This window comes from Pongo abelii, chromosome 4 (genome assembly GCF_028885655.2).
Source record: "Pongo abelii isolate AG06213 chromosome 4, NHGRI_mPonAbe1-v2.0_pri, whole genome shotgun sequence".
Lineage (NCBI taxonomy): Eukaryota > Metazoa > Chordata > Mammalia > Primates > Hominidae > Pongo > Pongo abelii.
Genome location: NC_071989.2, coordinates 158,595,003 through 158,609,356, shown reverse-complemented (window position 1 = coordinate 158,609,356; position 14,354 = coordinate 158,595,003). Strand labels below are relative to the sequence as shown.

Genomic DNA, 14,354 nt, shown 5'->3' with positions numbered 1-14,354 from the left:
AAAGAGAAAATCCTGAAGACAAAGAAAAAGCATATATTACTTATACAGAAACAAAAATAAGAATTATAGCAGACTTCTTATTGGAAATCATGGAGGCCAGAACATGATAGAGTGGTATCTTTATATCAAAGAAATATATATCTTTTATAGAAATAGGGTCTTGCCCTTTTGCCCAGGCTGAAGTGCAGTGACATGCAATTATGGCTCACCATGGCCTCGAACTCCTGGGCTCAAGTGATTCTCCCACCTCAGCCTCCTGAGTAGCGAGGATTACAGGTGTGCACCACCACACCTGGCTAATTTTTAAATTTTTTTGTAGAGACAAGGTCTTGCTACTAAGCTCCCTAGGCTGGTTCCCAAACTCTTGGCCTCAAGTGATCCTCCCACCCTGGCCTCCCAAAGTGCTAGGATTACAGGTGTGAGCCACCACATCTGACCCCAGAAATATAACTTTTAACATAGAATTCTTTAACTAGAAAAAATATTTTAAAAGATAAGAGGCCAGGCATGGTGGTGTGTGCCTATGGTCCCAGCTACTTGGGAGGCTGAGGTAGGAAGACTGCTTGAGCCTAAGAGGTTCAGGCTGCAATGAGCCGTGATCACATCACTGCACTTTTAGCCTGGGTGACAGGGAGACTCTGTCTAAAATAAAATAAAATATGAAAAAGAAAGAAAAACTTTCTCAGATAAACACTGACAGGATTTAAGGCCAGCAGACCAGCACCATATATATGTGGGGGGAAGGGGAGAGAGAGAGGAAGGGAGACAGGGAGAGAGACAGAGAGGGAGTGGGAAGGAGAAGAAGAGATGGGGAAAGAGAGAGAAACACAGAGAGAGACACACAGAGAGAGAGAGACAGTTTCAGGAAGGTTCTTTAGCCAAAAAGAATACACCAATCAGAAATTCAGTTCTACATAACAAAGAAAGTCCAGGAAATGGAACAAATGAAGATAAAGTAAATTCATTTTTTCAATTAAAAAATCTTTAATTGCTCTAAAAGATAACTGTTTAAACCAAAAATGGGAATGTACTTTATAGCATATGCAAAATAAATGTGTGACAACAACCACACAGAATGGGAGGGGGAATTGGAAATTTTAAAGTCTTTTTAAAATTTTCTGATTATTATTATTTTTTTAAATAGAGATGAGGTCTCACTATATTGCCCAGGCTGGTCTCAAACTCCTGGGCTCAAGTGATCCTCCTACTTTGGTCTCCCAAAGTGCTGGGACTACAGGCATGAGCCACCATGCCCAGCAAACTGTAAGGTCTTACACTAGATGTGAAATGGTATCTTATTTGAACATAGGCTCTGATTAAACATGTACATTTAAACCTAAGAGTAACCACTACATTTTTAAAAAGGTATAAATAATAATAGTAGAGATAAAATAGAATCATAAAAAACTCTCAACTCAAGAGAAAGTAGAAAAGGAAGATAAAACATAAAAAACAGATGGAACAAATGGAAGACAGCCAGTAAGATGGTAGAGTTTAATCCAAACATATCATATTAAATATGAATGGTCTAAACATGCTAATTAAAAATGGAGACTGTGAGATAGGATTAAAAAATAAGACCCAAGTATATGCTGTCTACTTGAAACCCACTTGAAATATAAAGACATACATAGGTTAAAAGTGAAAGGACTGGCCCAATTTAGTAATTTATTCAGCTTATAAATGACAGAGCAAGGTAATAAAATGCATATTTTGGGATCCCAAGAATAGATCCTTTTTTAATATGGTACTATTCCTACCACCTATCTATAATTAGCTTCTCTAATTTCAGATATTTCTGAACACCTTAAAATTCAGCTACTGTACACATTCCAGTTTCACCTAGCTGCTACACAAGTGATCCAGTAATAATATCAACAATCTTGTTCCCAACTCTCCCTTTCTCTACATTCATGGCCATGGTCCTTTCCCATCTCTAGCTCTTAGAAACTTACGTATTCACTCAGAAACAGTCCTACAAGTAGAACTAATTCAGCCACCAGTCTGAACCCACAAAGTTCCATAATCATGCTTTGGTTTACCTCTGTATGTATGCTACAAACTCACTGCTAAATAAAACTAGAAGCTGCTGACTACTATGATTATGGCATCTAAGCAGGGGAGAAATATGAAAGAGTTTAAGAATAGTTTGTTTAGAAAGTTTTCAAGGGAGGAACATATCTAACCTGGGCTCTGAAGTCCAAGTCAGGTTTGAAAGGATGAAAGAAGACTTGGAATATGGGTAAGGGAGAAGAAAACACAAACAACAATTAGTTCTAATGTTGAAGGAAAAGAATCAGAAATGAGAATGTTATGTTTAAAACAAAGAATGGTTATGGGGGATTAGTGGGAGGAGCCTACAAAGGTACCTGAGGGGGATTCTGGAGGGCCCTTTATGCCAGGTTAAGAAAGTTAGACTTGAATCTGCAGGCAATGCATAGGCCCTGAAGGATTTTGAGAAAGTCACTTACTATATCACTCATTTGGCAAATAATTATATATCTTCTGGTCTGATGTTATATTATTTCATTCTTTTTCCACTAAAGCAACTAATATTTTACCTTTTGTCTTTTACAGATAAAAAATAGTTGAAGGTGGTTTTAGAAAAACAAAACTAGGCCAGGCACAGTGGCTCACACCTGTAATCCCAGCACTTTGGGAGGCTGAGGCGGGTGGCTTGCTTAAGGCCAGGAGTTCGAGATCAGCCTGGGCAAGATGATAAAAACCCGTCTCTACTAAAAATAGAAAAGTCAGCCAGGCATGGCGGCGCACACCTGTAATCCCAGCTACTCAGGAGGCTGAGGCAGGAGAATCGCTTGAACCTGGGAGGTGGAGGCTGAAGTGAGCTGAGATCACGCCACTGCACTCCAGCCTGGGTGACAGAATGAGACCCTCAGAAAAAGAAAAAGAAAACTAAACTGTAAACAGGTACAACCAAGACAGATTCTCCATGTATATAGTACCATTGGATCCTCTAACTCACTGTTGTCAGACAAGTCCAGGGAAGATCACAGCACTATAAAGGCCCAGGGATGCCAACGACGAGCAAAGCCTTCTGTATTCCTCTCCATTTCATTCACTGATGCCCACAACCAGGATGGCACAGGCTACTTTCCAGGCCCTTGCCCTAGACTGAGAAGTTAATACTGTGAGAGGAAAAGGATCCTTTGGAGGAAAAGATAAGACAACTACTCATCAGAGGAAAATTCAGATCCATCTGTGTTAAATGGGCCTGCAACCCATGGTTACTCCATGAATGTCCTCAAGTGTCAACAAGCCTTCTCCAGCTGGATTGGCTAACTTTTCTATGTGGGCTCCTAGAGGCTGGGTACTGGTCTTCATTAAATTATGCACATATTTTAAGCTCCTACTATAAGCTAACCACTGTGCTAGACACAATGCATCAGAAGCTAGACCCCAAACCTGGGTGTCAATCTTTCTTTCCCCTATGCCATACTCCCATATATAATCCATCAGTAAGTCCTGTCTGTTGTGCCTTGAATAATATACTTATCCTCTCCCCACTGCCCAAACTATTTGTAATCCAATCACTTCTCACTATTGTCCTACCATCCTCTCTCACCTGGAATACTCTAATAGCCTACAAGATCTGAACACTGCCTCCCTTTTTGCCCTTATTTCCTACTGGCTTTCTTGCAGTTGCTGGAACATGCCAAGTTGATTCCATTCTTAGGGTCACTGTACTTGCTCAAGTTGTCTTTGCCTAGAATAATAATCTCCCAGATCTATACAGGTATGTTCTCATCCTTTGGGTCTCAGCTTTTATTTTTCTTTTTTAGTAACAGGATCTCACTCTGTCACTCAGGCTAGAGTGCAGTGGCATGGTCATAGCTCACTACAGCCTTGAACTCCTAGGCCCAAGCAATCCTCCCACCTCAGCCTCCCAAGTAGCTAGAACTACAGGTACACACCATGATACCTGGCTAATTTGTTTTTATTTCTTTATAGAGACAGGGTCTTGCTATGTTTCCCAGGCTGGTCTCGAACTCCTGGGCTCAATCAATTCTTCCACTTCTGCCTCCCAAAGTGCTGGGATTACAGGTGTGAGCCACCATGCCTGGCCTCAGTTTATATGTCACCTCCTCACAGAAACCTTCCTTGACCATCCCAACCAAATAAAATAACACCTCCTTCCCAGCATTCCCTATATCCTTACCTGGCTTTATTTTCTTCATAGCACTTCAGACTTCTGAAATTATATTACTTATAAGCAAAACTATTATTTACAGTCTTTCTTGTACTTATTATATTTCCACTATCAAGAACAATGCTTAGCACATACAGTAGAGGTTCAGTAAATTCTTGCTAAAATGAATAAGAATCCAATTTCTACCCACAATCAGTGGATTAAGACAGTTTTAAACAGCATTCTAGGTACCATAACAGAAAGGTTTAGAGTATTCTGAGAGTAGAGAATACGCTGCAGGCCAACGTGAAGCAGGAAGCTGCAACGTTAATAAAAAGGGAAAAGATAACTCAAGCAACCGAAAGATCACAGTATAGTCCAAGACCCAGGAAAAGGTCATGCTAGATTCCAAGGGCGAAGCTGTAGGAGATAAGGCTGGAGTGAAAGATTAGCTTTTATGTAATTCCAAGAAGTCACGAGTTCATCATCTAAGCTACAGTTACCAAAGGCCTAACCTCCAAGGCAGGAAAGGGCAGGAGGTTTGCCATTTCAGTGGTACAACTAGGTAAGAGATGGTAATTAAAGGACATACACAGACAAATCTAAGATGAAATCTGAGAAGGACCACACAAAAGGAAGGATGATATACAGGAAGATGGAGAAGAAAATGGAAAGATAGGAAGTAGCAAAAAATCTGACTTTGGGTTTTTTAGATTTGAGATTTTTATAATATGTCCAGACGGTGTGTCCAGCAGGCAATTAGAAATGTGGTTCTTAAGTACAGGAGAGAAGCCAAAATTGGAAAAATAAATGGGGCGGAGGGAAAGGTCTACGGTATCTCATTCTCCACTGAATTCCATTTATATGTTCAATAAACGTTTGTTGAATATGTGCTTTATCTTCCTAACTAGATTAAAATTATTCAAGATGTTCTACACTTTTTGTATACTATCATAATACCTAGCATAGAATTAGGCACATACAGGAAGTATTTAATAAAGTTTTTGATGGACAGAATGGTTTTTATTTTAAAAAGTTATTTTAACAAAAACTTCTCCAAGAAGAATTAGCTTTGACTTTTGTTGGACAAAAATTTTTGTTTCTTTAAAAGACATTTGAGGCCGGGCACAGTGGCTCACACCTGTAATCCCAGCACTTTGGGAGGCCAAGGCGGGTGAATCGCTTGAGGTCAGGAGTTCGAGACCAGCCTGGGCAACATGGCAAAAACCCTGTCTCTACCAAAAATACAAAAATTAGCTGGGTGTGGTGGTGCACACCTGCACACCTGTAATCCCAGCTACTCAGCAAGCTGAGGCACAAAGAATCACTTGAACCCAGGAGGTGGAGGTTGCAGTGAGCCAAGATCGCGCCACTGCACTCCAGCTGGGGCAACAGAGCGAGAGTCCGTCTCAAAAAAAAAAGACAGTTGAGGCCAGGCGCGGTGGCTCATGCCTGTAATCCCAGCACTTTGGGAGGTCGAGGCAGGCGGATCACGAGGTCACAAGATCAAGACCATCCTGGCTAACATGGTGAAACCCCATCTCTACTAAAAATACAAAAAAAAAAAAAAAAAATTAGCCGGGCATGGTGGCAGGCGCCTGTAGTCCCAGCTACTCAGGCAGCTGAGGCAGGAGAACGCCATGAACCCAGGAGGCGGAGCTTGGAGTGAGCCAAGATTGCGCCACTCCACTCCAGCCTGAGTGACAGAGCGAGACTCCATCTAAAAAAAAAAAGACAGTTGACACATTTGATACATTGCTGGTAGAAATGTAAAATGGTGCCAACACTGTGAAAAACAGTTTGGTGGGTGCTCAAAAAGTTAAACACAGCACTGCTATATGACCTAGTAATTCCGCTTATACTCAAAGGACTAAAAACTGTAACTCAAACAGATATTTGTATACTAATGTTCATAACAGCACTATTTACAATAGCCAAAAGGTGAAAACAATCCAAGTGTCCATCAACAGATGAACAGATAAAGCATGGTATAACCATAAAATGGAATATTATTTGACTATTAAAAAGGAATTAAGTTCTGATACTCTTCATCTACAACATGGAGGAACCTTAACACCATTATGTTAAGCAAAAGACAGACACGATGCAAACAAATAAAAAATAAAAAAAAAAAAGACCTGGATCTAAAAAAAAAAAGGACACAAAAGGACAAGTATTATATGATTCCACCTATACAAAATATCTAGAAAAGGCAAAATGGGCCAGGCAGGGTGGCTCATGCTTATAATCCCAGCACTTTGGGAGGCTGAGGAGGGAGGATTGCTTGAGCCAAGGAGGTCAAGGTTGAAGTGAGCTATGATCATGCCACTGCACTCTAGCCCAGGTGACAGAATAACAACAACAACAGCAACAACAACAACAACAACAAAAATATATATACACACACAGAGAGAGAGAGAGAATAGGCATATACATAGAGACAGAAAATAGAGTTTACTGGGCACTGGGGGAAGTGGTGAGTTACTGGTTACAGAGTTTCAATTTCAAGTTTTGGAAATAAATAGTAGTAATGGTTACACACCATTGTGCACATATTTCATGCCACTGCATTGTACACTACATTAATATTAGATGGAGATTTCAGGGACAAAAACTTTACAAAATGCAAACTAATCAGTCCTCAAGTTAATTTCCTGACACCTCCACCAAAAGAAAGAAAGAAAAAAAGTTTACACTAATTTATAGTGACAGAAAGTAAATCAGTGGCTATTTTGGGATAGGAAGTAAGGAGGGGTAGGAGGGAGAGATTACAAAGGGGCATGAGGAGATTTTGGGGATCGATGGATATGTTCACTATCTTGATTGTGGTGACAGTTTTATATATATAGAGAGAGAGTACCTTTTAAATATGTACAGTTTATTGTATGTCAATTATACTACAATAAAGCTATAAAGTCTCTTTTTTTTTTTTTTTTGAGACGGAGCCTTGCTGTGTCGCCCAGGCTGGAGTGCAGTGGTGTGATCTTGGCTCACTGCAAGCTCCGCCTCCCGGGTTCACGCCATTCTCCTGCCTCAGCCTCCCGAGTAGCTGGGACTACAGGCGCCAGCCACCACGCCCGGCTAATTTTTTGTATTTTTAGTAGAGACGGGGTTTCACCGTGGTCTCAATCTCCTGACCTCGTGATCCGCCCGCCTGGGCCTCCCAAAGTGCTGGGATTACAGGCGTGAGCCACCACGCCCGGCCTATAAAGTCTAATTCTTATCTGAAGGGGAAAAGAGTAGTTTGAATACAACCTGTTACATAATTTTCTTTTTCTTTTCTTTAAGAGACACAGTCTCACTCTGTTGCTCAGACTGGAGTGCAGTGGCCATTTATAGGCGCAATCATAGTTCACTGCAGCCTTGAACTCCTGGCCTCAAGCAATCCCCTACTTCAGCTACCAGATTAGCTGGTATTATGGACACATGCTGCTGTGCCCAGCTAGGTCATTTTGTTTTCAATTGCAGTTTATATTTCAATTCCTAAGAAATCGTCACTGAATGTTCCAATACTCTGGATACGCAGCCTTGGAAAATGTATTTCTTAAGTCCCCAGACACACACAACTAACTTTGGGAGGAAGTACCTAAGCAATGTTTTATTTCTTTTTGTAATATTTTTCTAAAAACAGTTATATTTAGTTTTAAAATAGATCTGATGACATATTAATCAGATACAGGTTGAGTATCCCTAATCTAAAAATCCAAAATCCAAAATGCACCAAAATCTGAAACTTTTGAGCACCAACATGATGCTCAAAAGAAATGCTCACTGGAGCAATTCGGATTTCCAGATTAGAGATGCTCAACTAGTAAGTATAAAGCAAATATTAAAAAAAAAACAAAAACAGAAATTGGAAACACTGCCAGTCTCAAGCATTTCAGATAAGGGATACTCAACCTGTACTGGGATTTTCCTAAGAAACCTAGGCCATTTAAAACTGAGCTTCACAACCTGTTGTAAATATGGTGTGATATGCGTGTTTGTGTATCTGTGTTTAAGTAACTGCTTTTAACACATAACACAATCTAAAACCACAGGCAGTGAGGGTCAGTAGAAAAATTAACCTGTTGTCAGGAGCCTTGGACTCCAGGCAGTCATAACCCTCTGTCCCAACCATGAGACAGTTCAAACTAAATGATCAAATCATTAAGTGGTAGTTTTCCTGAATTACAAGACTTTAGAGCTAGACAGAGATCAAGAAATCCAACCGCCATGATTTTTTGGTAAGAAATAAGAGTTCAGCTGGGTACCAGTGGTTTACAACTATAATCTCAGCACTTAGGAAGGCCGAGGCATGCGGATCACTTGAGCTCCATGCGGATCACTTGAGCTCAGGAGTCCAAGACCAGCCTGGCCCACATGGTGAAACTCCATCTCTACTAAAAATCCAAAAATTAGCCAGGCGTGGTAGCACATGCCTATAATCCCTGCTACTTGGGAGGCTGAGGCACGAGAATCACTTGAACCCAGGAGACGGAGGTTGCAGTGAGTTGAGATTGCGCCACTGCACTCTAGCCTAGGCGACAGACAAGACTCTGTCTCAAAAAATAAAATAAAATAAATAAAGGTTCAGATTAGTGAAATTATTTGCTACTTAAAGGCAGAGACGGATCCAGAACCCAAGTATCCTGACTCCTAACCTTCTTCCTCTAATAGATTGCCTATGCCAGTCTCTGTAAGTGTATATACATCAGATAATTACAGGAAAACTAGAGTCGACCTAAAAACAACCTAAAGATCTCAAGTTTGTGGAAAACCTGAAGTCTTAACATTAACCCAGCATTAATGTGAACAAGTCAACAACCAAAGTAAGTCTCCTCTCTTATATGGAAAAATCTCAGACTAGACTGGTAAGAGCTACAGTGTAAGAAAAAAAAAATTAAAAATATATTTTTAATAAAAATAAACTAGAATATGTAGTTTAGAAATAATTTTCCAATACTTCACACAGCTTTTTTTTTTTTTTTTTTTTTTTCAGACAGAGTCTCGCTCTGTTGCCCAGGCTAAAGTGCAGTGGTGTGATCTCGGCTCACTGCAACCTCCATCTCCCAGGTTCAAGCGATTCTCCTGCCTCAGCCACCTGAGTAGCTGGGACTACAGGCGCCTGCCACCATGCCCGGCTAATTTTTGTATTTTTAGTAGAGACAGGGTTTCACCATGTTGGCCAGGATGGTCTCATCTCCAGACCTTGTGATCCGCCCACCTTGGCCTCCCAAAGTGCTGGGATTACAGGCGTGAGCCACCATGCCCAGCCACACACAGCTTTTAAGTAGGGGAATCATTACTTGAACAAGCCTGCCTGATTCAAACGTATACTGTCGCTTGATTGCTTATTTTGAAGCTGTTTTTAAATCTTCAGAAAAGTTGAAAGAATGATACATGGAACACTTCCATACTAACAATTCATCTATTTAGCAATTTTACAATTCGTAAGATGTTAACACACTCTCTCTCCATACTTATATGGGTTTTGTTGTTATTGTTTTTTAACTATTTGAAAGTTGCAGGCATAGTTCAGCCTTAAACACTTTATTGAACCTACATTTAAAAAAATTTTTTTTATTTTGAAATAACTGTGGACTTGCAGAAAAGTTGCAAAAATAGTACACAGTTCCTGTATAATGGTCACTCAGTTTCCTCTAATACTGAACCTACATTTATTTTTTATTTTTTTATTTCTTATTTTTGAGACAGAGTCTCACTCTGTCGCCCAGGCTGGAGTGCAGTGGCGCAATCTTGGCTCACTGCAAGCTCCTCCTCCTGGGTTCACACCATTCTCCTGCCTCAGCCTCCCAAGTAGCTGGGACTACAGGTGCCCGCCACCACACCCGGCTAATTTTTTGTATTTTCAGTAGAGACAGAGTTTCACTGTGTTAGCCAGGATGGTCTCGATCTCCTGACCTCATGATCCACCCGCCTCGGCCTCCCAAAGTACTGGGATTACAGGCGTGAGCCACCGCGCCTGGCTATTTTTTATTTTTATTTTTGAGATGGGGTCTCACTCTGTCACCCAGGCTGGAGTGCAGTGGCATGATCTCGGCTCACTGCAACCTCCACCTCCTGGGCTCAAGTGATCCTCCCACCTCAGCCTCCTGAGTAGCTGGGATCACAAGTGCACACCACCATGCCCAGCTATTTTTTTGTATTTTTTGTAGAGACAGGTTTTCGCCATGTTGTCCAGGCTGGTCTTGAACTCCTGAGCTCAAGTGATCTGCCTGCCACGGCCTCCCAAATTGCTGGGATTATAGGCATGAGCCAAGGAAGGGCCCAGCCTGAACCTACATTTTTAAAGCACTATGTCTCTTCTTCAAAAGAAGCATTCATTAGCAAGATGAGGTCAACCATTTGGATATGCTCCCCAAAAATCTGCACTGGCTCCCTACCTCCTACCAGATATGGTCTAAAAACGTTGGTATATGCTTCTATGCATGAGCCTGAAACTGCCACTGTCTTGCTTCCTCCTATACACTAGTGTTCCAATCACCAGTCCATGAAAATATTAAGCAGCCTTTGCCCTTGGGGCCTTTGCTCATGTTGCCCAACCTCAAATGACACCTTATATAAATCAGTCCCTTCCTAGATACAATATATAAAATAGAGGCCAGGCACAGTGGTTCATGTCTGTAATACCAGCGCTTTGGGAGGCCAAGGCAGGAAGATCACTTTGAGGCCAGGAGTTCGAGACCAGCCTGGGCAACGTAGCAAGATCTTGTCTCTACAAAAAAAAAAAAAAAAAAAAAAGTTAAACAAATATGCAAAATAGCAGGCCGGGTGCAGGGGCTCATGCCTGTAATCCTAGCACTTTGAGGGGCCAAGGCAGGTGGATCACCTGAGGCCAGGAGTTCGAGACCAGCCTGGTCAACTTGGTGAAACCCCCTCTCTACTAAAAAATACAAAAAATTAGGCCAGGCGCGGTGGCTCACGCTTGTAATCCCAGTACTTTGGGAGGCGGAGGCAGGCGGATCACGAGGTCATGAGATTGAGACCATCCTGGCTAACATGGTGAAACCCCGTCTCTACTAAAAATAAAAAGATTAGCCGGACGTGGTGGCACGTGCCTGTGCCCAGCTACTCGGAAGTCTGAGGCAGGAGAATCACCTGAACCTGGGAGGCAGAGTCTGCAGTGAGCCAAGATCGTGCCACTGCACTCCAGCCTGGAGACAAAGCGAGACTCCGTCTCAAAAAAAAAAAAAGTTAGCCAGGCGTGGTGGCATGTGCCTGTAATCCCAGCTACTTGGGAGGCTGACAAAGGAGAATCACTTGAACCCAGGAGGCGGAGGTTGCAGTGAGCCAAGATGGCGTCACCGCACTCCAGCCTGGGCAACAACAGTGAAACTCCATCTCAAAAAATAAATAAATATATATATATTTATATATGTATAAATATATATAAATATAAATATATAAATATATATTATATAAATATATATTTATATATTTATATAATATATAAATATACATATATAAATATATAAATAAAAAAATATAAATATATATAAAATATATATAAATATATAAATATATAATATATATTTATATATATTTTTATATGTTATATATTATATATAATATATATTATATATAAATAAATATATAATATATAATATATAATATAAATATATACTATATATTATATATAATATAAATATATACTATATATTATATATAATATATATACTATATTATATAAATATAAATATATACTATATTATATAAATATAAATATATACTATATTATATATAAATATAAATATATACTACATTATATATAAATATAAATATATAATATATAAATAAAAATATATATATAAACATAGCACCACTGCCATTGCTGCCATTTCCATGTCTTCCTCCTGGGCCCAGCCCTGCCTTGCACTCCTATGCCCTTTGCTTTATTTTTCTCCATAGCTTTTCTCACCATTCCATACTACACATTGTTAATTGTCTTTCACATGAGGGCACTGACTTGCTCTGTTTTGTTCAAAGCTGTATTCTCAGTGTCTTGAACATGTCTTGCACCTAATAAATGCTTAGCAAGTATCTGTTGAGTGAATTAGAATTTAGCAGCTATATGATAAGGAAAAAGGAGTTACTTTCCCCATTCTCACTTAACTCTCCAACCCCACTCTTCTGCCCCCACATGCCAAAACCAAGCTTATGTCAAGAAATTAAGCTTGGCAAGCATCTGCCTGGGGGTTTACATTCACTAAAAGTGTGATTATCCTTCTGTCAATCATGGGGGAAAAATAAAAAATAAAAGTGTGGGCAGGGCACAGTGGCTCATGCCTGTAATCCCAGCACTTTGGAAGGCCAAGGCAGGAGGATTGCTTGAGCTCAGGAGTTTGAAACCTGACTGGGCAACATGGTGAAACACCATCTCTACAAAAACTACAAAAACTAGCCAGGTATGGTAGCGTGCACCTGTGGTTCCAGCTACTCAGGAGGCTGAGGTGGAAGGATTGCTTGAACCCACGAGGTCAGTGCTGCAGTGAGCCTAGATCGCGCCCCTGCACTCCTAGCCTGGATGACAGAGTGAGACCTGGTCTCAAAAAAAAAAAAAAAAAAAGTCAAATCAGAAATAAATAAAAAGTGTGATTAATGTTTTTTTCCCCTCAAAAATTACCCCTAGCCCAGAATATGTTCATCTCTAGATCTTCCCCTAGGAGGCAGCACATTACAGTACAATTGTCAAATACAGAGAGCTGTTAGCTTCTTAGGACCACCCCTTCAAATCCAAGGATGAGATCCAGGACTCCACACCCTAGATGATGCTGAACCAGTGAGCTTAGGACCACACTTGCAGAATCACTGGATGTGTTCTGGAAGTCAAACAGATCTCTGTTCAGATCCCAGCTATACTGCTCAGCAGTCATATGGCAATGGTTTTGTAAAACTTCACTTTACTCAGCATCAATTTCTGACCTGTAAAATGGGGTAACATTACCTAACTTGCTGGTTTGTAAGGCTAACACAACTACCCACCACAGTGCCTGGCACATAGCATTTACTCAATAAACGACAGCTATTAGTCTCTGTCCCTTGCTATATCCTGCCTTGAGATTCCTGTTTGTTTTTAAAGGGTCCATTCCTTTCCAACAGCTTTGGCCCTCCGTTTCTTATTGATTCAATTTTCAAAAACAAAAAGTTCTGCTTAATCTAGTATTGCATATCACATTAGTTGTAGATTTCACATAAAGAACTGTTGGGGACAAGGAGAAAAAACAGGTTAACTAGAATGGGCGCTGGAAGGCAACTTAAGTTCTGAACGTTTCTAACTCACTGTGGTCCCCAGTCTGTGCAAGGAAGGAGCCCACCCTGATAGTCTATGAGTTTGGAGAGCTGGGTACAAGTCCTAGCTCTGCAAAAGACTTGCTGTGTATTTTTAGGCAAGGCTCTGGGCCCTCTCTGTCTTCTCAGTGTTTCCATCCATCCAGTGAAATAATTCCAACTTAGTGTGTGAGTCCGAAAGAACAGGTCCTGATTTTGTACTTAATCGGGTGTGTGATTTTTAATAACCAAGATAACCAAGCCGTCTCGCCTGTGCCGGCCTCAGTTTCCCCATCTGTCCGAGGTGGTGGTGGCTCCTATCTCCTCGATCCCTATTCCAGATATCTAGGTTCGAGACGGATCAACGAGGACTGGAAAAGCAGCGGAGTGCGTGGCACACGGCGAGATACGGCGAGATATGCGGGATGGAGGGCGGGTGGGCAGCCGCCAGCCAGAGGGGCAGGCCCGGATCACCAGGGTGCAGCGCCACTCGCCCGGCCCCGGACCACCCGGGAAATAACCCGACGCACGCCCCGCTCCACGGCGGCGACCCCTGATCTGGGATTCTACCGCGCGGGGACCCAGGCAGAATGACTCTGGGAGGGGCCCGCTGACCGCGTGGCGGCCGGCACCGCTCCCTCCCTCTTCCCTGGTCCGCTTCCCTCTTCTCACCTCTCGGGTCCGGGCCGCTCCAGGCAACCAGGCGCCGCGGCACGCGTCTTCCACCGTGGCCGGACTGAGGTGGACACCGCGGCGCCGACAGAACTATACCTGCTCGTCCCTTTCCCCGCCCATCGCTCGGACTCCGGAGGAGGCGGGGCCCGGCCAGCGGGACCTACGGGCGCGGCGAGGACGCACCGGCCAAGAGATGCCGGAGGCAGAGCCAGTGCGAACGCCCGCGGCCGAGGCCGTCACATGATTCTGCCGGGTGAGCGAC

General features: G+C 41.9%; 1 protein-coding gene across 3 annotated transcripts in view; it reads right to left on the bottom strand.

The window, feature by feature from the left end:
• Positions 1-14,354, bottom strand: part of SLC26A2 (solute carrier family 26 member 2) — a 27,421-nt gene extending 13,067 nt beyond the window's left edge. For 2 of the 3 annotated variants that reach the window (XM_024247413.3, XM_054556060.2), the window contains exons 1-2: positions 14,090-14,327; positions 2,984-3,132 (exon numbers count right to left, since the gene is read on the bottom strand). The gene's annotated coding sequence lies outside the window, so the exon portion shown is untranslated. Of the gene's footprint in view, positions 1-2,983; positions 3,133-14,089 lie in introns of all 3 variants that reach the window. The other variant, XM_002816077.6, reaches the window with a different exon arrangement.